General features: G+C 40.0%; 1 protein-coding gene across 2 annotated transcripts in view; it reads left to right on the forward strand.

Annotated features, from left to right (window-relative positions):
* The first annotated feature begins 6,829 nt into the window (after positions 1–6,829).
* The window catches only part of FBXL4 (F-box and leucine rich repeat protein 4), a 78,364-nt gene continuing 62,505 nt past the window's right edge, over positions 6,830–22,688 (forward strand). For both annotated transcript variants that reach the window (XM_012182734.5, XM_004011257.6), the window contains exon 1: positions 6,830–6,964. The gene's annotated coding sequence lies outside the window, so the exon portion shown is untranslated. The remainder of the gene's footprint in view (positions 6,965–22,688) is intronic.

Consider the following 22,688-nt stretch of genomic DNA (forward strand, 5'->3'; position numbering starts at 1 on the left):
CTGCTACTACTTGGCCTATTCCTAAAGAAATTTAAAACCATCTAAAGGTTTCACACACATGTTTAACAAGATTCTATCCATTCAATACCTTGTTTAAGACTTCAGTCAAAGTTGAAATACTGTTCTGTAATATTGGTACTTGGTCTTGCCAAATCCTCATCATTCAGATACAATATTCACAAGTGAAATGGCCTAAAGCGTTCTCTTCAAAGTGTAGGTCAAGGCTCAGTAGCATCCACATTGCCTGGAAGCTTGTTACAAGTTCAGAACTCAGGATCCACCCAAAATCAGAATCTATACTTTAATATGATTTCCAGGAGATTCAAATGCTCATTAAAGTTTGGGAAGTACTGGCATATATGACTTTTACTATTTTTACTACAAATGGTATTTGTCAAGCATTCCCTGAAAAGAATGCCTACTTAGATTCCTACTTACAGTAAGAGGCACAGACAGAACTGAAATAGAATAAACCACCAAACACAATTTGTATGTGAGGTCCAACTCTCAGTCTAAATGAACATAAATGCTTATTAGTGAGAGAATAAATACTGATATTGTCCTCCCCCCCAAATGGCCCCTCCCATCCTCAAAATATGACCTTCACAAAAAGTAGCTCAAAACCCCACTCTTTTGAATTTCAAATACTTGTGTTGTTTCCCTAAAGAAGTACTTTTGAGTGATTGCATTAAGTTTGTTTTCTTGCTGCACTAAAGACTATGAAAAAATATTCATTATTAGGGAAAGAGAACATCCAAATATGAAATTAGCTCAAGACCTCTCATCCTACAAAATAGTCCAACACTATATGAATAGCAGTCTACTTAGGAAACAGTAAATAAAGTGCTTGGTTCCATAACAGATCGATCCCACTGACCATTGTTAAATCTTGCTTGGCCCATCTCCAAGATGTTTGTGCTGTCCTGGCAGCCGCAGGCATTCTCAGGGGGCAGGAGGCCAAGAGGCAGGCGGAAGGGGGACTGCTGCCAGCAAACCATCCTGGCTTTTCACCTCTTCTTTTAATGACTTGCTTTGTCAGTTATTTGATTTGGAGGAAAGACCCCCTACTCTAAAGCAATCAGATCTGTCACCATTAAAGGGTGAAATGATAAACAAAACAAAAAAAATAGCAAAAGGATAGTGTATAATAGGGAACTTTATCCTTGGTAACATTTTGAGAAACCCTTATAAGAGGAAAGTCAATTTCTCCTCAAAACTTGGAAAACTTCTACAATTTATAATCAGAAGAAAGAGAAAGAAGGGAAGCTATTTTTTAAATTTGTTCTCCTATATTTCTTTGACATGGAGGATTTTTTCCCCGTAAGGTACTGAGGATTCTAGTCAAAAAATCCCAAACATTTATAGCATTATAAAGAGTGATACTTAAAAATGCACTTTTAGGGAGCTTCTTGTCAGACGACGTTTGTCCCTTTACACACTATCCAAAAAAGAAACATAATCTGTTGCCTCTATTTGATTACATCATAGCAAATGGGCTTCCTAGGCGGCTCAGATGGTAATGAATCCACCTGCAATGCAGGAGACCTGGGTTCAATCCCTGGGTTGGGAAGATCCCCTGGAGGAGGGCAAGGCAACGTACTCCAGTATTCTTGCCTGGAGAATCCCCATGGGCAGAGGAGCCTGGGGTCTACAGTCCATAGCGTCGCAAAGAGTTGGACATGACTGAGCAGCTAAGCAGAGCAGAGAGGTGAGAAATACTGCTGGATGAAGGAAATGCATCGTCAAAGGGTACTGAGTTTGGGAGAAGCTTTGTAATAAAGATTCATCAATTATTGTAAAGATTTCCTTTTAAATTATGCAGAATAAATTATTCTTGGGGCATGTATACTCACTATATAGACGATATTATTTAACTTATTTAACTTGATGGGGAAAATATGTAAGAATCATTGGTAAAAATAAGATACACTTCTTTATGTTCCAATGGATATAACCTAGGAAAAAATACTTCCGTATTTTTCTTTTAAATAAATACACACTTTATGTTACAGGGGGGCCAGGATATCCACACTTGTGCCAGGGCACAAATAAAGGAATGGATACTGAGTGTTTATCTGGATAGTTCAGTCCCCCCAAGTCTTCTACTGAGGACAAAACAATTGTGAAGGATTAAAAACGTTGAATTATATGGAACATTACTACTGAAACTCTCAGAAAGTCACATGTTACTTTTGCTCTATCTGTATGGCAGAGAAACTGATTTTTTTCTATTGATTACTATGTCACCCTGTGAATAGACCACAGGGATCTGCCTAATGCAGACACAAAAGAACTCTTTCAAAAGCATCTCCACTTAAAACAGGAATAAGTTGAAAGGAGAGAGATTGTAGCTTCATTTGGGCTTCGTGGAGGTCCTGACCACAATCTTCATTTTCAAGCTGTGTGTTCCATCTATCACAGAACCATAGGTGTGAAGTTACCTCAGGAAGAGATCTATTCTGTCCACTGCTTCCAGGTGGAGTTTCTCTTTTATCCTCCACCACTGACAATCTTCTATTAATGCTAAAAATTTTAAGTCAATGATCCAAGCTACAGAAGAAAGAACAGTACATGTGAAAACATTTAAAAAAATTTTTTTTGGCTGCACTGAGTCTTTGCTGTGACTTTCTTTAGCTGTGGTGTGCAGGCTTAGATGCCACGTTGCATGTCACTAGACCTTAGGGAAGTCCCCTAAAATATATTTTTTAAGTATTTCAACATACCCCTTCTAGGCCTATGTAAATTGTCTAAAGGTTTATCTGGTTATTTTAAACCATGTTACTGGTTTGTAATTAGTATTCACTTATTATTGGGCTTCCCTTCTTGCTCAGATGGTAAAGAATCTGCCTGTGATGTGGGAGACCTGGATTCAGTCCCTGGGTTGGGAAGATCCCCTGGAGAAGGGAACAGCTACCCACTCCAGTATTCTTGTCTGGAGAATTTCATGGACAGAGGGTCCTGGCAGGCTACAGTCCATGAGGTCACAAAGAGTTGGACACAACTGAGCAGTTTTCACTCCACTATCAAAGACATCAGCAGTTGTAAGTTAGGAGACTTATATTCAAGTATTGGCTTTGCCAGAAATTTACCATAAGCCTTTGATTAATTATTCACTTTTTCTAGGCTTTTCTCTCTTCTGATGACAATGGGAAGGGTTAGACTAATGTGAATTTGAAGGTTCTATTCTGACATTTTGTGCTGAAAAGACTCAATTTCTGATCTTCAACACATTTTAATAAATATTAATAATATTCATATATTTGCATACTACTTTATAGCTCACAAAGTGCTTTCACATGTATGAGTTCTTTTAAACCTCCCCACTGCCTGTGAGTTAGGCATATTTCATAGACCCGAGGACAAGCTCAGATAAGTTGTAGCTTACCCAAGATCACAGAGTTACTTACATAGAGGAGCAGGATAGACAGGTCTTCCTACTCCCAAGTTCAATTTTCTTTCTATTGTATTCAGCTCCTTCAAGGTTATGATAGAAAGACAGAAGCATAGTAAAGGTTTTGTTAAATCATAAAATAATAACATGGTATCATTAAAAAAAAAAAGACTGGATTTAAAGTCGCAGAAGTAGGTTTCATGGACAGTTCTGACACTTTGATTTGGGGAAGTCACCCAACCTCTCTGAGTCCCAGTTTCCTTATCTGTAAAAAGGGGATTTGGACATGACTTTGGGGCTTCTTGCTTAAAATTAGTATTTTCTTTTTAATATCTGTGACTATATCTAGGGAGAAGACTATATCTAGACTAATTTTGTGACACATTAATGTTAAATTGAAGCTTTTTACTAGATTGTAAGAAGTCAAAGAATAGTACACGGAGAGACCACTTCTACTGCTGATTATTCATGCTTTTTCACCAGCTGCATATTAAAAATCTTGGACTAATATTAGAGTGAAAGTCATTTTCCAACAAACTAGTTAACTTAAAATTTCACAGAGGGGTAAATTATTTTGGCTGAGTTATGTAAGAAATGTATAGGATTGCATTTTCTGAGAGGTCTTGACAGAAGAGCTTGTTTAGGAACCAGTAACAGAAAACCTAAGGGTTTTCTCTTCACCTGCCTGTGAAGACATTTTGGGTCCCCTGGGAAGAATGATGAATGAGATTTCTGCCCCTCTGGTATATTATCTCATTGCCATGCTTACTCCTTGCCATGAAAGCTTATTACAACTGGTAGACATTTCTTTCTAAGAGGAAGAAAAATCACTTGAAAATAGAGGTTATGATGGTGAGTGCTTCAAGAGTTAGAGACAAAGAAGAGTTTTGAACCTGCTGCTTCTTTGCCCGCCTCCCCATCTGAGTAGAACATTGTAACTTTTGAAGCTAACATAGAATAGATCATAACCAGCTTGCTGAGCTGGTGACTTTAAGCACAATTAAGCTTTGTTGGGACTTTCTTTATTTGTAATAGCACAGTTACGGCGTGGGATGCTATTCAGTTGCAAACAACAGTCCATTTAATAACCAGGCATTAGTTCATCTATCAAATCAGCGCCATCATGAACTGATAAGTATCACCCTTTTCCTTGGCCTCACTTGGCTCTTCTGCCCAGCAAACAAAGCATACAATGGCAAGGCCCATGAGATGAGAAGGTTGGAGGGAGAACAGATTGAACAATGATGATCAAAATTCCATTTACTCACAGAAATGGAACTTTGCCCTAGTCTTTTCCTTTCTTTAAATATAACCTTGTATACATTCCAAGCAGGACTTCAAATGCCTTTAGAAACAAAACTAAACCAAAATACTACATGAAACAACAGCACCAACTACTACATTTCTTACACACCGAAAGAAGAGAAATGTATGGGAGGGCAAACAGAAGAAAGGCACTGAAAGATATGAGGAAGAATTCCATGGCATCATCCCTTCTAATAATCAAAGCTAAAAACAACTCAATGTTGATCACAAGTAGAATAGGTAAATAAATTATGGCATATTTGGGCAACAGAAACTCAATAAACTCCTACACTTAACAACATAAATAACTCTCCCAAATCTAATGTTGAGAGAAAGAAGCCAGATTCAGAAGAGTGTATCATGTATGAACCCAACTACATAAAGGCAAAAGTTAGCAAAATGCCTCTCTGGTGTTAGAAGTCAGGATAATAGTTACCTTTGAGGAAGTATAAACAGTACAGATAGGGTTCTGAGTGCTAGTAATTAATTTTTTTATCTGAGTGGTGAATATATGAGTATGCTCACTTTTTATTAAACTCGACTTATATTTTGTGCCTTTTCTGAATATATTTTAATACTTCAATGGAAAGTTTATTTAGAAATTAAATGAGAACCTGTTTTAGGAAGACTGAGTCTGAGTATTTTATGGACATCAGCTCAAGTCTCGCTGGCAACCATGAAAGGGTCAGTTTCATTTACTTGTAATTAATTTATTATTTGCAAGCCATTCTTTATTTTAGAATAGATCTAGATTTACAGAAAAGCTCCAGTGATGGTACAGAGAGTTCCCTTATATCACTCATCCATTTTCCCTTTATTGTTAACATTGTTTGTTAAATAGTATGTTTGTTACATCTAAGAAACTAACACTGGTACATCACTATTAACTAAACTAAATTTCATTCATTACTCTACTACAATTAGTTTTCCCACTAATGTTCTTTCCATGTTCCAGGATCACATTAAAAAATACCATGTTACATGTAGTGGCCCCGTTTCCTAAGGGAGAGAGCTCTGGTCTGTGAAAATTTCTCAGTTTTTTTTTTTCCCATGAAAAAAATTTGGCATTGTGTTCAAGTTTTTTATTAGGATACCTGGACTTTTTGATGCTTTCTCAAGGTTAGACAGGGTTTATGGGTTTTGAGGAAGACTATCACATAGATGAAGTATCCTTTTCATCACACCATGTCAAGGTACATGCTACCAACTTGGCTTATTGCTAACAGTGTTAACTTCCATCTGACCAAGATAGTGTTTCCCAGATTTCTCCACAGTATAGCTACTTTTCTCTCCTTTTTATATTCTTTGGAAGCAAGTCACCAGATGCTGGCTACACTCAAGGAGAGTTGAGGGTACAATGGGGATTAAACTTCAATTTATTTAAAAATTTTCCAGTTTTGTATACAATTTATACTGTACATCATATATTAGTTCCGTTCAGGTATATAATTTAAGAATAAATATACTTACTATTTTGCCTCTTTAGGAGTAATTTCTAATAGCAAGTAATGTGTAGTTTTACTTCTAATAGCAAGTAATGTGTAGTTTTACCTTTTTTCATTATTAAATGTTTTCCATCTTAATGGAAACCGTGCAATATGCAAGGTAAATATGCAAACTAAAAAAAGGGTAGTATTGTATCTATTGAAAATACATTAAAATGATTAAGGGAGACCATGAGAGCATTTTCTTCAATAGAGGTAATAATCACAGGCTTTGGAAAGTTGGGAGGGAGATGAGCCTGCAAAAAGGATTTGTATCTGGGACAGAAGAGTTTTGCAAACTTGGTGAAGTATGCCTTTAGAGCACCTATTATTTTTGTTCCCCTTTTCTTCTGAGAACATTAACACCCATAATCCTTGTGCATCCTCTCACCCAACAACTCTAGACTGAAGAAGCCCTAGCTCTACTACACTACTGATGGCAGGCCGATTAGAGGAAGAGATTATTTCCACAGCACATGTGCAACCACTGCCCCTTGAGGAGTAACTGGCAATTCGTAGGGTACCACTCAGGCCAGGACTGCAGTAGGAAGCTCCTCCCCTCAGCCTGGGAGGGGGCGGTCCAGACGCCGACGTGGCCCCGCCCCGTCCCTGGCTCCGCCCCTCAGCGCGGCCCGAGCGTCTTCCTTCCGGGTCGCCCTGGGCCGGGCTCGCCGCGGTCTCGCCGCAGCGCGGGAGCCTGGGAGCCGCCCCCGCGCCCCGGCCTTCCCGCGCCGTCTGGTCGCTGGTGAAGCCCACGGCGCGCGCCTCTCCCGGACCCTACAGGGTACGGCCCTTCCTTTACTTCTCCCTCCTGGGGGTCTCCGTCTTCTTTCGGCGCTGGGGCTGGGCCGGGCCCGGGCGGAGCCGCTCTTTGGGGAGCCGGGGCGCCCGGCAGAGGTCCCCGCTCCGGCTTTCCGCTCCCCCGCCGCCAGCTTGCGTTTGCTGGGCTTGCTGGGGACCCTGCAAGCATCTAACTTGCCTCCGGCGCCGCTTCTCTGCACGACTGTCTGCTAGGCGTGAGGCGTCGCCCAGTGCGGACGGCGCAGGGTTGTTTACACTGCGGGCTTGGCAGGTAGCGCTGACCCTGCAACCCTGAGTTGGCCACCCTCCCGCCTGGGTACTTGTTGCTCCTGCGCGTGCTACTTTGATTTCTCTTTGGCACCCGATGGTTTTCGCCTAGTCAGGCCCGTGTCTTAATTCAGAACTGCCACGAGATGCCCGGCAGCAGCCCTGTTTCTGTGTTTAGAGCTATCATTAGAATGCAGTGAGATGATGAGCATTCACTTGGCCTCATTGTCAGCCTGTTTGCAGTGGGAGCGGTTTTGGATTTCCTTGATGGTTTCCCAAATACGTTCGTTGCCACAAAGCCTCTCATGTAGTCACTAGTTAAAATATACAAGTAATTAGAAAGTCAAGATGCTATAAACCTGTGATCAGGTAGTTGAGGGGGCGTCTGGCTTTATGCCCTGGAGGACTCCCTAAGTGCGGGGTCTTGCTTGCTTTGATGTGTTAGAGGACACAGGCTGCCTTTACTGCTTCTTGGCATGCAGTCTTTGGTGTCTTAAGTTCAGAATATAAGTACATTTCCCCCCCTTAAAGCTCACTTCATGCTTGTGTTGTCCTGTATTACATATCGTACCTGTTGGCTGAATAGAGGGAGATTTTCCTGAGACACCAAGGCTTCTCTAGTCCTTTATTAGATACTAAGCTCTTGGGGGAAAGGGACAGTTATATTTAATCTTTCTAGTGGTACTGTGCATCACCCCATAGTAGACACTCTACTTGTTCGTTGAATTGGATCCTTCTTTCCGCACTTCCTTTCAGAGTACCATTTTTTTTCTTCCCTTGCTCTTTTTTTACTACTCCCCCCAAATTTGCTTTTTCTGGGCCCTGCATTTTCATACTCTTCCTTTTTATTATGGACATAAAAATCAAAGAGGTCAAATCAGTATAAGATAATTATATCCTTTTTACCAGCACCCATGATCTAATCCTGTGTATGAGGCATCTTAAAATGTTGCTATTTATCTTTTACTTCTAACCATGGCCAGTAAAGGGAAAACTCCCTCTTATTTCTTTACTGTGTTAGTTTCATTGCCACATCCTCTTTAACTTTTGCTGTGAGGAATGTAATCAGTTTTAACTTCATGGGTCTAACTCTGGTATCCTCTTAAGAATGGTGTTTTGCCACATGAATTGTGTATAAATATACTCCTTTATTTTCTTCTAGTACTTTTAATAGTCTTATTCTTCATATTTGGGCTTCCCAGGTGGCTCAGTGGTAAAGTATCTGTCTGCCAATGCAGGAGATGCCGGAGTTACAGGTTTGATCCCTGGGACGGGAGGATCCCCTGGAGAGGGAAATGGCAACCCATTCCAGTATTCTTGCCTGGAAAATCCCATGGAAAGAGAAGCCTGGTGGGCTAATCCATGGGGTTGCAAAGAGTTGGACATGACTTGGCAACCGAGCATTCTTCATACTTAAGTCTTTACCTCAGTTATATTTAATATAAGCAAGGAAATAAAGCACCCCCTTTTCTCTCATAGTTGTTAGCCATTGTCCCCACCAGCAATTGTAGAATTCCATTTTCCCCTACTGATAGCAAATACTGTTTTATCTGAGGCCCTAATTCTAGTATATTCTTGAAACTTTTACTGAATTAATGTTTAGCAATCTCTGGCTTCCTGTGCTGATACCATGCTGCTCTTATTACTTTAGTTTTATAATGTGTTTTAATGTCTAGTGCTTCAAACAGTGCCTGGCATATTGTAGACATCTCTAAACATTTTTGAAATGAACTCATTTAGAGAGGGTAACTTGACTCCCTTTTTACCCCTTCCTCTCTACCCTACCTCTTCCTTAAAGTGTCTTGCCTCTTGAAATTATTTAGTTCCTTAGTGTGAATGCTTATACACGGTATTGCTGGGTCAAAAGTTATATACCTTTTTTAAAAAATAAAAAGTTACATATGTTTTAAATTATGATAGATCGTTCCATATTTCTCTTCAAAAGGTTGTTGTCAGAGTCAGTTTACACAGTTTCTGAAAATGTTGCCTGCTGTTGCTGTATCATTGCCAGGAATTGTCAAGATTGAATTTTACCCTATTTGTAAGCTCACAGTTTCATGGATGCTGGTAGAAGACAGGAGCCAGCAATAACAGTAGCCAGAGATTATTTAAACTAATAATTATTTAAATTAGATAAGTTTAGATAATTTTATCTAAGTATCTAAACTTTAGAAAGTTTAGATAATTATTTTAACTTTTACTTTATATTGGAGTATAGCAGATTAACAATTTTGTTGTAGTTTCAGGTGGACAGCAAAGGAACTCAGCCATACATATACATGTATCCACTCTCCCCTAAACTCCCCTTCCATCCAGGCTGCCACATAACATTGAGAGAATTTCCTGTGCTATACAGTTCTTATTGTTTTTTAGTTGCTAAAGTCTTTGTTGGTTATCCATTTTAGATATAGCAGTATGTACATGTCAGTCCCAAACTCCCTAACTATCCCTTTCCCCGGCAACCATAAATTCATTCTCTAAGTCTGTGAATCTGTATCTGTTTTGTAAATAAGTTCATTTGTGTATTTTTTGAGGCTTCCCTGGTGGCTCAGTGGTAAAGAATCTGCCTGCAATGTAGGAGATGTGGGTTTGATCCCTGGGTACAGAAGATCCCCTGGAGAAGCAAGTGGCAGCCCACTCCAGTATTCTTGCCTGGGAAATCCCGTGGACAGAGGAGCCTGGAGGGCTACGGTCCATGGGGTCCCAGTCCATAGGATTTCAAAAGAGTCAGACACAACTCAGTGACTAAACGACAACAAATAATTCTTTTAATATTTTGCATATAAAAAATGTCCTATGATATTTCTCCTTCTCTGAGTTTACAATCTCTAGGTCCATCCATGATGCCGCAAATGGCGTCATTTCTTTATTTTTAATGGCTGAGTAATATTCCACTGTATATATTTACCACGTCTTCTGTATCCATTCCTCTGTCGATGGACATTTAGGTTCCTTCCATGTCTTGGCTATCGTACCCGGTACTGCAGTGAACGTTGAGGTGCGTGTATCCTTTCAGACCATGTTTTCCTCTGGATATATAATTTCCCTGGTGGCTCAGGTGGTAAAGAGTCTGCCTGCAGTGCGGGAGACGTGGGTGCTATGCCTGGGTTGGGAAGATCCCTTGGAGAAGGGAATGGCAATCCATTCCAGTATTCTTGCCTGGAGAATCCCATGGACAGAGGCATCTGGTGGGCTTCAGTCCATGGGGTCACAAAGACTTGGACATGACTGAAGCGACCAGCACTTCCACTTCACTTTCATATGCCCAGGAGTGGGATTCTGGGGTGATATACTAGCTTTATTTTTAGATTTTTGAGGAACTTCCATACTGTTCTCCATAGTGGCAGTACCAATTTACATTCCCACCAACAGTGTAGGAGGGTCCCCTTTTCTCCACACCCTCTCTAGCATTTATTGTTTGTGGATTTTTTGATGATGACCATTTTGACTCATGTGAGGTGATAACTCAATGCAGTTTTGATTTGCATTTCTCTAATAATTAGTAATGCTGAATATTTTTTCATGTGCCTTTAGGCCACTTGTGTGTCTACTTTGGAGAAATGTCTGTTTAGATCTTTCACCTATTTTTTTGTTGGGTTGTCTGTTTTGATGATACTAAGCCTCATGAGGCTATCTAAAAGGGTTGTGCAAGCTTCCTGATGAGAAGGACTGGCAGTGAGAAGAACTGGTTCTTGCTCTGGTGGTTAGGGCCTTGCTCACTCAGTTCAGTTCAGTCGCTGAGTCATGGCCAACTCTTTGCGACCCCATGAATCGTAGCACGCCAGGCCTCCCTGTCCGTCACCAACTCCCGGAGTTCACTCAGACTCACGTCCATCGAGTCAGTGATGCCATCCAGCCATCTCATCCTCTGTCGTCCCCTTCTCCTCCTGCCCCCAATCCCTCCCAGCATCAGGGTCTTTTCCAGTGAGTCAACTCTTTGCATGAGGTGTCCAAAGTACTGGAGTTTCAGCTTTAGCATCATTCCTTCCAAAGAAATCCCAGGACTGATCTCCTTCAGAATCTGATCTCCTTGCAGTCCAAGGGACTCTCAAGAGTCTTCTCCAACACTACAGTTCAAAAGCATCAATTCTTCAGCACTCAGCTTTCTTCACAGTCCAACTCTCACATCCATACGTGACCACTGGAAAAACCATAGCCTTGACTAGATGGACCTTTGTTGGCATAGTAATGTCTCTGCTTTTCAACATGCTATCTAGGTTGGTCATAACTTTTCTTCCAAGGAGTAAGCGTTTTTTAATTTCATGGCTGCAGTCACCATCTGCAGTGATTTTGGAGCCCCCCAAAATAAAGTCTGACACTGTTTCCACTGTTTCCCCATCTATTTCCCATGAAGTGATGGGACCAGATGCCATGATCTTCGTTTTCTGAATGTTGAGCTTTAAGCCAACTTTTTCACTCTCCACTTTTACTTTCATCTGGCTTTTTAGTTCCTCTTCACTGTCTGCCATAAGGGTGGTGTCATCTGCATATCGGAGGTTATTGATATTTCTCCCGGCAATCTTGATTCCAGCTTGTACTTCTTCCAGCCCAGCGTTTCTCATGATGTACTCTGCATAGAAGTTAAATAAGCAGGATGACAATATATAGCCTTGACCTACTCCTTTTCCTATTTGGAACCAGTCTGTTGTTCCATGTCCAGTTCTAACTGTTGCCTCCTGACCTGCATACAGGTTTCTCAAGAGGCAGGTCAGGTGGTCTGGTATTCCCATCTCTTTCAGAATTTTCCACAGTTTATTGTGATCCACACAGTCAAAGGCTTTGGCATAGTCAATAAAGCAGAAATCGATGTTTTTCTAGAACTCTCTTGCTTTTTCCATGATCCAGTGGATGTTGGCAATTTGATCTCTGGTTCCTCTGCCTTTTCTAAAACCAGCTTGGACATCTGGAAGTTCACGGTTCATGTATTGCTGAGGCTTGGCTTGGAGAATTTTGAGCATTTACTTTACTAGCGTGTGAGATGACTGCAATTGTGCAGTAGTTTGAGCATTCTTTGGCATTGCCTTTCTTTGGGATTGGAATGAAAACTGACCTTTTCCAGTCCTGTGGCCACTGCTGAGTTTTCCAAATTTGCTGGCATATTGAGTGCAGCACTTTCACAGCATCATCTTCCAGGATTTGAAATAGCTTCACTGGAATTCCATCACCTCCACTAGCTTTGTTCGTAGTGATGCTTTCTAAGGCCCACTTGACTTCACATTCCAGGATATCTGGCTCTAGATGAGTGATCACACCATTGTGATTATCCGGGTCATGAAGATCCTTTTTGTACGGTTCTTCTGTGTATTCTTGGCACCTCTTCTTAGTATCTTCTGCTTCTGTTAGGTCCATAACATTTCTGTCCTTTATCGAGCCCATCTTTGCATGAAATGTTCCCTTGGTATCTCTAATTTTCTTGAAGAGATCTCTAGTCTTTCCCATTCTGTTGTTTTCCTCTATTTCTTTGCATTGATCGCTGAAGAAGGCTTTCTTATCTCTTCCTGCTATTCTTTGGAACTCTGCATTCAGATGCTTATATCTTTCCTTTTCTCCTTTGCTTTTTGCTTCCCTTTTCACAGCTATTTGTAAGGCCTCCCCAGACAGCCATTTTGCTTTTTTGCATTTCTTTTCCATGGGGATGGTCTTGATCCCTGTCTCCTGTACAGTGTCACGAACCTCAGTGCATAGTTCATCAGGCCCTCTATCTATCAGATCTAGTCCCTTAAATCTATTTCTCACTTCCACTGTATAATCATAAGGGATTTGATTTAGGTCCTACCTGAATGGTCTAGTGGTTTTCCCTGCTTTCTTTGATTTAAGTCTGAGTTTGGCAATAAGGAGTTCATGATCTGAGCCCCAGTCAGCTCCTGGTCTTGTTTTTGTTGACCGTATAGAGCTTCTCCATCTTTGGCTGCAAAGTATATAATCAATCTGATTTCCGTGTTTACTATCTGGTGATGTCTATGTGTAGAGTCTTCTCTTGTGTTGTTGGAAGAGGATGTTTGCTATGACCAGTGCATTTTCTTGGCAGAGCTCTATTGGTCTTTGCCCTGCTTCATTCCGTATTCCAAGGCCAAATTTGCCTGTTACTCCAGGTGTTTCTTGACTTCCTACTTTTGCATTCCAGTCCCCTAGAATGAAAAGGACATCTTTTTGGGTGTTAGTTCTAAAAGGTCTTGTAGGTCTTCATAGACCTGTTCAACTTCAGCTTCTTCAGCATTACTGGTTGGGGCATAGACTTGGATTACTGTGATATTGAATGGTTTGCCTTGGAAACAGAGATCATTCTGTCGTTTTTGAGATTGCATCCACGTACTGCATTTCGGGCTCTTTTGTTGACCATGATGGCTACTCCATTTCTTCTGAGGGATTCCTGCCCGCAGTAGTAGATATAATGGTCATCTGAGTTAAATTCACCCATTCCAGTCCATTTTAGTTCGCTGATTCCTAGAATGTCGACGTTCACTCTTGCTATCTCCTGTTTGACCACTTCCAATTTGCCTTGATTCATGGATCTGACATTCCAGGTTCCTATGCAATATTGCTCTTTACAGCATTGGACCTTGCTTCTATCACCAGTCACATCCACAGCTGGGTATTGTTTTTGCTTTGGCTCCATCCATTCATTCTTTCTGGAGTTATTTTTCCACTGATCTCCAGTAGTATATTGGGCACCTACTGACCTGGGGAGTTCCTCTTTCAGTATCCTATCATTTTGCCTTTTCATACTGTTCATGGGGTTCCCAAGGCAAGAATACTGAAGTGGCTTGCCATTCCCTTCTCCAGTGGACCACATTCTGTCAGACCTCTCTACCATGACCCGCCCCTCTTGGGTGGCCCCACGGGCATGGCTTAGTTTCATTGAGTTAGACAAGGCTGTGGTCCTAGTGTGATTAGATTGACTAGTTTTCTGTGAGTATGGTTTCAGTGTGACTGCCCTCTGATGGCCTCTTGAAACACCTGCCGTCTTACTTGGGTTTCTCTTACCTTGGATGTGGGGTATCTCTACATGACTGCTCCAGCAAAGTGCAGCTGCTGCTCCTTACCTTGGACGAGAAGTATCTCCTCACCGCACCCCTCCTGACCTTGAACATGGAATAGCTCCTCTAGGCCCTCCTGCGCCCACGCAGCCCAGCCACCGCTCCTTGGACTGGGGTGGCTCCTCCCGGCCGCCACCCCTGACCTCGGACACGGGGTAGCTCCTCTCGGCCGTTCCTGCGCCGTCGCAGCCTGGCACTCTCGGCCGCTGCCCCTGACCTCGAATGTGGGATAACTCCTCTTGGCCACCGCCCCTCGGGCATGGGGTCCTCCCGGCTTCTGCCCCTGACCTCGGACTTGGAGTAGGTCCTCTCAGTAAAACTTTAATCTGCTTGTCTGCTGCTGGGTGGGGCTGTGATCCCTCTCTATTAGTTGTTTGGCCTAAAGACCCAGCCCTGGAGCCTACAGACTCTATGGTCCGGCCTGTGGTGGCCTTCATGAGAGCTCACACCAGTTGGTACTCCTAGAACTGCTGCTGCCAGTCCCCTTGTCCTTGAGGTGAACCACTGCCACCCCACACCTCTGCAGACACCCTCCAACACTATAGGTAGGCTTGGTTCAGTCTCGTGTGGGGTCACAGCTCCTTCCCACTGCGTCCTGCTGTGCACAAGGTTTTGTGTGTACCCTCCAAGAGTGGAGTCTCTGTTTCCCCCAGTTCCATGGAAGTCCTGCAGTCGAATCCCACTGGCCTTCAAAGTCAGATTCCTTGGGGATTCCTAGTCCCTTTGCTGGACCTGCAGGCTGGGAATCCTGATGTGGGGCTCAGAACCTTCAATTCACAATAGTGGGAGAGCTTCTGTGGTTTAATTGTTCTCTAGTTTGTGGGCCACCCACCTGGCAGGTGTGGGATTTGATTTTATCCTAATTGCACCCCTTCTGCGGTCTCATTGACTCTTCCTTGTCTTTTAATGTGGGGTATCTTTTTTGGTCAGTTTCAGCATCTGTGTGTTGCTGGTTGTCCAGCAGTTAGTTGTGGTTCAGTGCTTTCCCAGGAGGAGGTGAGCACAGTCCTTCTGCCATTCTTTTCTTCTGTCACTTCCTTTATCCCTGATTTCCGCAGGGTGATGTGATGAGGGCCAGGGAGTTCAAGCATATGCAGTAGATTAGATTATAGGAGTGAAACCCTGAGTTTAGGGAACCTGACTGTTCATAATAGGCTGCAAGCAAGTCTGCCTAACCTTTACCCTAGAGAGAGACATTATCTTTATTATGCTGGATAATAAAAAAAAAAATCTGTCCTCTACTCCAGAGGGAGACTTCTCTGTATCTGCCAAGAATATTCACTGTATAAAGAACCTTTGAAAGGATAGTCTGGAACAGAGATTATCAGTGTCCCTGCTTATGAGATGTGCAGAAATGTGAGAGACCTGTGAAGAATTGTTCTGAAACAGTCACTGCTAAAATGATATCATTTTTTTACATTTTATGATTTTTATGGCTGAAAGGTACTTTTACTGTTTTAATTTTGCCTTTGTTTGCTTATTGATGGAGTTGAGTATCCACTTGCCTGTTCATATTCTTTGCTTAATTTTGTGTTGATGTTCCTCTTTTTCATGTTAATTGGTAATAGCTCTTTATATGTCATCTATCAGTGACTTGGTACACCATTGCTAGTATTTTTTCATAGTTTATTCTTTAAATGCTTTTTCTGGGAGCTTTTGCCATATTGTTTTTGTTGTTCAGTCACTAAGTGGTGCCTGACTCTGTGACCACATGGACTGCAGCACACCACGCTCCTCTGTCCTTCTCTGCCTCCCAGAGTTTGCTCAAACTCATGTCTGTTGAGTTGGTGATGCTATCTAATCATCTAGAAAGTTTTAATATATATGTTGTCAGTTCTGTATTCTCTTCCTTTATGGCATCCTGAGTTTCTACCCCAAGGTTATTAAAATGCTCTTTGTACATATTCTCTGACTGGGTATTTTGTGTTACTTATTTAAATTTTAAAAAACTAGTTGCTTGAATAATACAGTTGACCCTTGAATAACATGGGTTTGACTTGCAGGAATCCATGTACGTGTGGATATTTTTCAGTAGTAAATGCTCAGTACTAAACAAGTCACTGTTGGATGAACCTAGGGATACAAAATTGTGGATAAGAAGGAACTGTGTATATACATGGCCAGTTGTAAGTGATACATGGGTTTTCAGCTGCACAGAAGGCTGGTACTCCTAACCCCTGCATTGTTCAAGGATCAACTGTGTTTTAAATTTACTTTTCTAAGTGTTTAGACATTTTCCCAAAATATTTTTGATAAGCTGTCATTTCCCTGTTTTTTGGCTTGACACATTCCTTGTACCATATCACTATTTACTGTTTTCTCAAAACTGATAAATCAGTAAGCAGAATATATTAGTCTCTTACTGTGACTATGAATTTGATTGGATTCATCTTTGTAGGTGTTTGTTCTTAGTGGATTTCAATCTTACAAAATATAAAATATTTTTTGCTCTGTTTGATGATTTCTGATATTACTATTGCCATCTCTGTCAGTTTTGTGTGTATTGGATAGATTTTTATTGCTCATATGTTTCTTTCAGTTACTTACATTGTTTTGTTTTACTCTCTCATAAATATCAAGCACCATTTAGTCAGACTTTTATTTTTCCTTCCAACCTTCGCCCTCCCAACCTGAGAGTTTGTGTTTATTATTTATTTTGTATTGTTAAAAAACTTTTTATAAAAGCTAATTATAGGTTCACATGCAATTGAAAGAAAGAATAAAGGAATATCTTATGTATACTTCATCCAGTTTCTTCCTGTGGCAACATCTTGCGTGACTATAACACTATAGTACACCTGCGAAATTGACATTGACCCAGTCTACACACTTTACTCAGATTTCCTCAGTTTTACATACCTTTGTGTGTGTGTTCTCTGACATTTTATGTAGATCTTGCCACCACTACCATAGTCAAAATATAGAATCACTCCATTACAAGGATCCCTTGTGCAAAAGGACTTACCTTTTCACAGGAAAATTTAACCTATTCGTATTTACTTTTTTTTTTTCTGCCATGAAAGTTTGGAAATTCTAAAATGATGTAGAACTGATTTTCTTTTGCCTTTATTCCTCCATTTAATGAGGCAAGACCTTGACCCTTTGCCTTCCCCACATTCTTGGTTCTATTATTTCCTTTTATATCACTTGTGTTTTTCCCTAACCATCCTTTTCAACTTTACTACTACTGCATCTAATGATTTAAATTTAACTATAAGGTCACTGGTCACTTGAATATTGTGTCTTCCTCTTTTAAAATTTATTTAATTCATTTGTTTTTTGACTGGAATACTTTCTTGAGTAATGTTTTTAAGATGAGTTATGGGAGGAATACTTGCATGTCCAGAAATAGTTTCTGGCTTGTTGTTTGTTTTTCTATGTGAATAAAACTTTGAGTCAGTTCTTTTTCCTTTGTAATTTCTAAAATGTTCCATTATCTTTTAGCATTTTTTTGAACTTTCATCAGTTTCAATCTCTTCTTGAATTCACTTTATATAGATGCTGGGTTTCTTGCATCTGTGTTCCTATTTTTTCATTTAAATCTTCTTTGACTACAATGATTTTAATTTCTAAAAATTAAAAAAGAATTAAATTAGCTTATACTTATTTTATGGAGCCTATGCCATGTGAATCCACACTAAAGATAATAGTTATTATTTAAAAACGCTTCTCCTATTTTTTGCATTAATTGTTGTTGGAGACCAGTTGCTCTAATTGGCCAAGTTGCTTTTTGGTCTTTAGGGTGGATGTCTACGGCCAGGTGAGTTGGCTGGGGCTCTGAGATCAGGCTTTGCCCTGAGCAAATGCATGGGCAGAACATGTCAACTCTTAGATATTTTTCAGGGTGTGCTGGTCAAAAACTGACTAATAAGTTAGGATGCCCATAAACAGCCCAGTTCTGGGATACCAGACCTCTAACCTGTCTTGGTCCACAGTGAAGACTGAAAATAAAAGCATACAGAACAGTTTCATTGCCATAAGAATTCCTTTGTGTGGCCCCTTTGTAGTCATCAGACTCAATCCTGTCTTCTTCCCTAACTCCCCAGTAAACACTGATCTGCTTTCCTTCCCTATAATTTTACCTTTTCCAGAGTATCGTATACATGAAATTAAACAATTGTGTAGCCTTTGTGTGTGTCTTCTTGCACTTACAAAATGCATTTTAAGTCATCTTTGCCGTTACCTGAGTCAGTAACTCATTCTTTGTTATTACTGAATAGTATTTCACTGACTAGGTGTACCACTGTTTATCCATTTGCCTGTTGAAGGACATCTTGGACATCTCCAGATTGGAATGAGAATGAATAAATCTGCTCTAACATTTGTGTACAGGTTTTTGTTTGAATAACGGAACTGATAGGTTTTAATACATTTGAGTAGATATCCTAGGAGTGGAATGCTAGATGGTTTGGTAAGGGTATATAACTTTATAAACTTTCAGACTTAACCAAAGTGGCTGTACCATTTCGTATTCCCACCAGAAGTGTTTGTAGCATCCAGTTTGATATCATCTTAGAATTGATGAATCTGTAACTGTTCTCAGATTTAAGATATTAAACACTATCTGTCTTAGGGTTCTTTTGAAACTGCTCCCGAGTAAAACATTTGCCAGAACACACAAAAGTATGTCATAAAAGAAAAACAAATGATAAATTGGACTTAAAAATTGAAAACTTTTCTAAAGAGAAGCTATTCTCTAAAGATAAATCTATTATCAAGTAGATGAAAAAGCAAGCACAAATAGGGAGAGACTGGAAGAAGCTATTTGCGAAACATATATCTAGAAAAGATTGTATCTAGAATGTATAAAGAACTCTTATAACTCAATAAATAATAAGAAAACAAAAAAATGAGTAATAAGACAATTAAAAAATGGGGAAAATACCCATTTCGCTAAAGAAGATACATGTGGCAAATAAGGACATGAAAATAAGGACACATCATTACTAGTCAACTGAGAAATGCAAACTAAAACCATAAGGTATCATGACCCACCCACTGGATGGCTAAAGACTGACAATAATAACTGTTGGTGAAGATATGGAGCAACTAGAACTTTCATACATTGTTGGTGGGAATGTAAAATGTTACACTCATTTTGTAAACAGTTTGGTTCTAGAAACAACCCAAATGTCTATCAGCAGGTGAATGAATATGTCTGCTTATAGAGATGATTCAGCAATAAAGGAACTAATGACTGATAAACATAAGAGGGATAAATCTCAGTTATGCTGAGCCAAATAAATTAGACACAAAAGTACAGACATATTTCACTTTATGTAACTAGAATAAAAGGTAGTCTAATTTATAGTGACAACAAGCAGTATGTTTTTTTTTTTTCCTGGCACAGGGAGTAGATGGGTGATTCAGTTCGGTTCAGTTGCTCAGTCATGTCTGACTCTTTGCGACCCCATGAACTGCAGCATGCCAGGCCTCCCTGCCCATCACCAACTCCCAGAGTCCACCCAAACCCATGTCCATTAAGTCAGTGATGCCATCCAACCATCTCATCCTCTGTCGTCCCCTTCTCCTCCTGCCCTCAGTCTTTCCCAGCATCAGGGTCTTTTCCAATGAGTCAGCTCTTCGCATCAGGTGGCCAAAGTATCGGAGTTTCAGCTTCAACATCAGTCCTTCCAATGAATACCCAGGACTGATCTCCTTTAGGATGGACTGGTTGGATCTCCTTGCAGTCCAAGGGACTCTCAAGAGTCTTCTCCAACACCACAGTTCAAAAGCATCAATTCTTCTGCGCTCAGCTTTCTTTATAGTCCAACTCTCATGTCCATACATGACCACTGGAAAAGCCATAGCCTTGACTAGACGGACCTTCGTTGGCAAAGTCATGTCTCTGCTTTTTAATATGCTGTCTAAGTTGGTCATGACTTTCCTTCTAAGGAGTAAGTGTCTTTTAATTTCATGGCTGCAGTCACCATCTGCAGTGATTATGGAGCCCAGAAAAATAAAGTCTGACACTGTTTCCACTGTTTTCCCATCTTATTTGCCATAAAGTGATGGGACCGGATGCCACGATCTTGTTTTCTGAATGTTGAGCTTTAAGCCAACTTTTTCACTCTCCTCTTTCACTTTCATCAAGAGGCTCTTTAGTTCTTTTTCACTTTCTGCCATAAGCATGTTGTCATTTGCATATGTGAGATTATTGATATTTCTCCTGGCAATCTTGATTCCAGCTTGTGCTTCCTCCAGCCCAGATGAGTGATTGGGAGAAGAGAAATTTTTTATTGGGTTGGTCAAAAAATTTGGGTTTTTCTGTAACATCTTATGGGAAGACCCAAACTAGCTTTTTGGCCAACCAATGTATCTTGGTCCTGGTGGTGGTTTGCATTGTTAAATGTCTTTGTCAAACCTATTGAACTGTACACTTAAAATGGAGTACATGTTTTAGAATGTAAATTATACTCCAAAATTAATTTAACAGTATTATGCCATTTAAATTAATTGTTCTTTTAGCCTGAATGGCTAGCAGTGACATACCTGTGGTTTTGTACTTGGATTTTTGTTAGGAAGGCTAACTAAATTCAGTTATTTTTTTATTAGGTAAAATACTTTTTATTTTAATGTACAAATATATCACTAGTATTTGGCTAAAATAAATTTACATTTACCTTACGGTTTTAAGAGCTAGAAAGGTTTTTTTTTTTTCCGTTCTTCAGTGCATGCATTAAAATTATGTGCAACCAGATATTCTTAAATTTTAATACTCTAGGTTTTAGTTACATATATATCATGTGTTTGTTAAAGGTTTTGGGTTATTCTAATTTATAGTTCTTCCAACTCAGATGATTTATTCTTACTCATTATAAATAATTAAGAAAAATGTAAAACAGAGATAGCATTAGTGGCGTTTGTAACTAAGGTACTTTATAGTATCATGCCTGTGTGACTAGAAACTTCCTTATTTGTCGCTTGTGAAATAGTATCTTTGGTAGGAAGATGGTTTCCATGTCTATTGTATCAGAAAATTACAATTCACTTATCCTACCACTATGTGGCTTTTTTTTTTAAACATTGACTCCTAAATTCCTTTTTCTTGCTACTAAAAGATTGCTTGTGAAATATTTCATAAATTTAGATTTGCTTGTTAAAGTCTAGGAAAGAAAGAAAAGAAATAAAGCATTGTACAGAACTAACCATTGTCAGTTGCTAGTTTAAGGTGGTTCTGAACCTCATCCTTTGTTTTCTGACAAGTTTATTCCTAGTTTCGCTTGTTAGGCATTTCCTGCTTCATCCTCACCATTTGCGCGTTAACTGAGCAGAAATTCTGAAGAGCCCATTGTGTTTCATACTTTTTGTATTTTCAAGGCCTACCTTGATTTCTGGGAGATTTTTGTTTATCTCTTTGGTTTTCAAGTATTTTCCCTGGCCTTCAGGTATTTCTTCCTGGTTGCTTCTCCTTTTGCTTTATTTGCCTGGGTTTTCAAATAGCCATAAAGCTGGATAGAAGGCTCTCTTTGTTCATCCACATGGTTCAGTTGAACTCTACTTGTTTATTCTGTGTTGGGACCTTGTTGATTAAAACCTGTAGTCATAATAAAAATGTTTCAACTGGAGAAGAATTTACATAGAGGAAGAGAGAGGCACTTAATGTCATAATACTCCACCCGCAATAGTCTCCTTACTGACACTGCTGTATGTTTTCAATGTAGTTCTTTGTGAATAATGATGGAGGAAGAGGGATGCTTTTGTAAGACTTGACCTTTGCCCCTCCCTAGTGTATCTAATAGCAGAAAAATATTAACCTGTCTTTTTTACCCTTACTGTTATATTACTGCCCTTTTTGGCTTATCTCTTCTCTTTCACTCTGAAGTTATCTCTCGCTTTTTAAAGAACTTTTTCATCCACAGTGTTTTCCAGTTCTCCGTAATCACCATATGGTCTTAACATAGATTTGGAGTGTTAAAAAAAATCATCATATTTGAGAAAATAGCTTCTTTTACCTCTCCAATCATGTCTTTCATGAATCTTTCCTTAATTTCAATCAGAGTTTCTTTGTGGCTAAGGTCAGGTCTCTTTTATGTATTCAAGGCTGCTTTTGTATTAATAGAAGTTACCACTTTTTTACATTCTCTTTGAATAGTAAAATTTCAATATATATATACTATTCCTTACTGGATGGCTTCAAGGAAGGTTATATATGTGATTCTTACCTATTGTGTTTCTGTTTTTATTATCCATTTTTCCCTTTTTCTCTGTATCAAGATATGGAACATTGTTTTTTGCTTCTTTTTTGGTGGAGGGGGGGCTCCTGCTGCTGCTGCTGCTGCGTCACTTCAGTCGTGTCCGACTCTGTGCGACCCCATAGACGGCAGCCCACCAGGCTCCTCCACCCCTGGGATTCTCCAGGCAAGAACACTGGAGTGGGTTGCCATTTCCTTCTCCAATGCA

This window comes from Ovis aries, chromosome 8, assembly GCF_016772045.2.
Source record: "Ovis aries strain OAR_USU_Benz2616 breed Rambouillet chromosome 8, ARS-UI_Ramb_v3.0, whole genome shotgun sequence".
Taxonomy (NCBI): domain Eukaryota; kingdom Metazoa; phylum Chordata; class Mammalia; order Artiodactyla; family Bovidae; genus Ovis; species Ovis aries.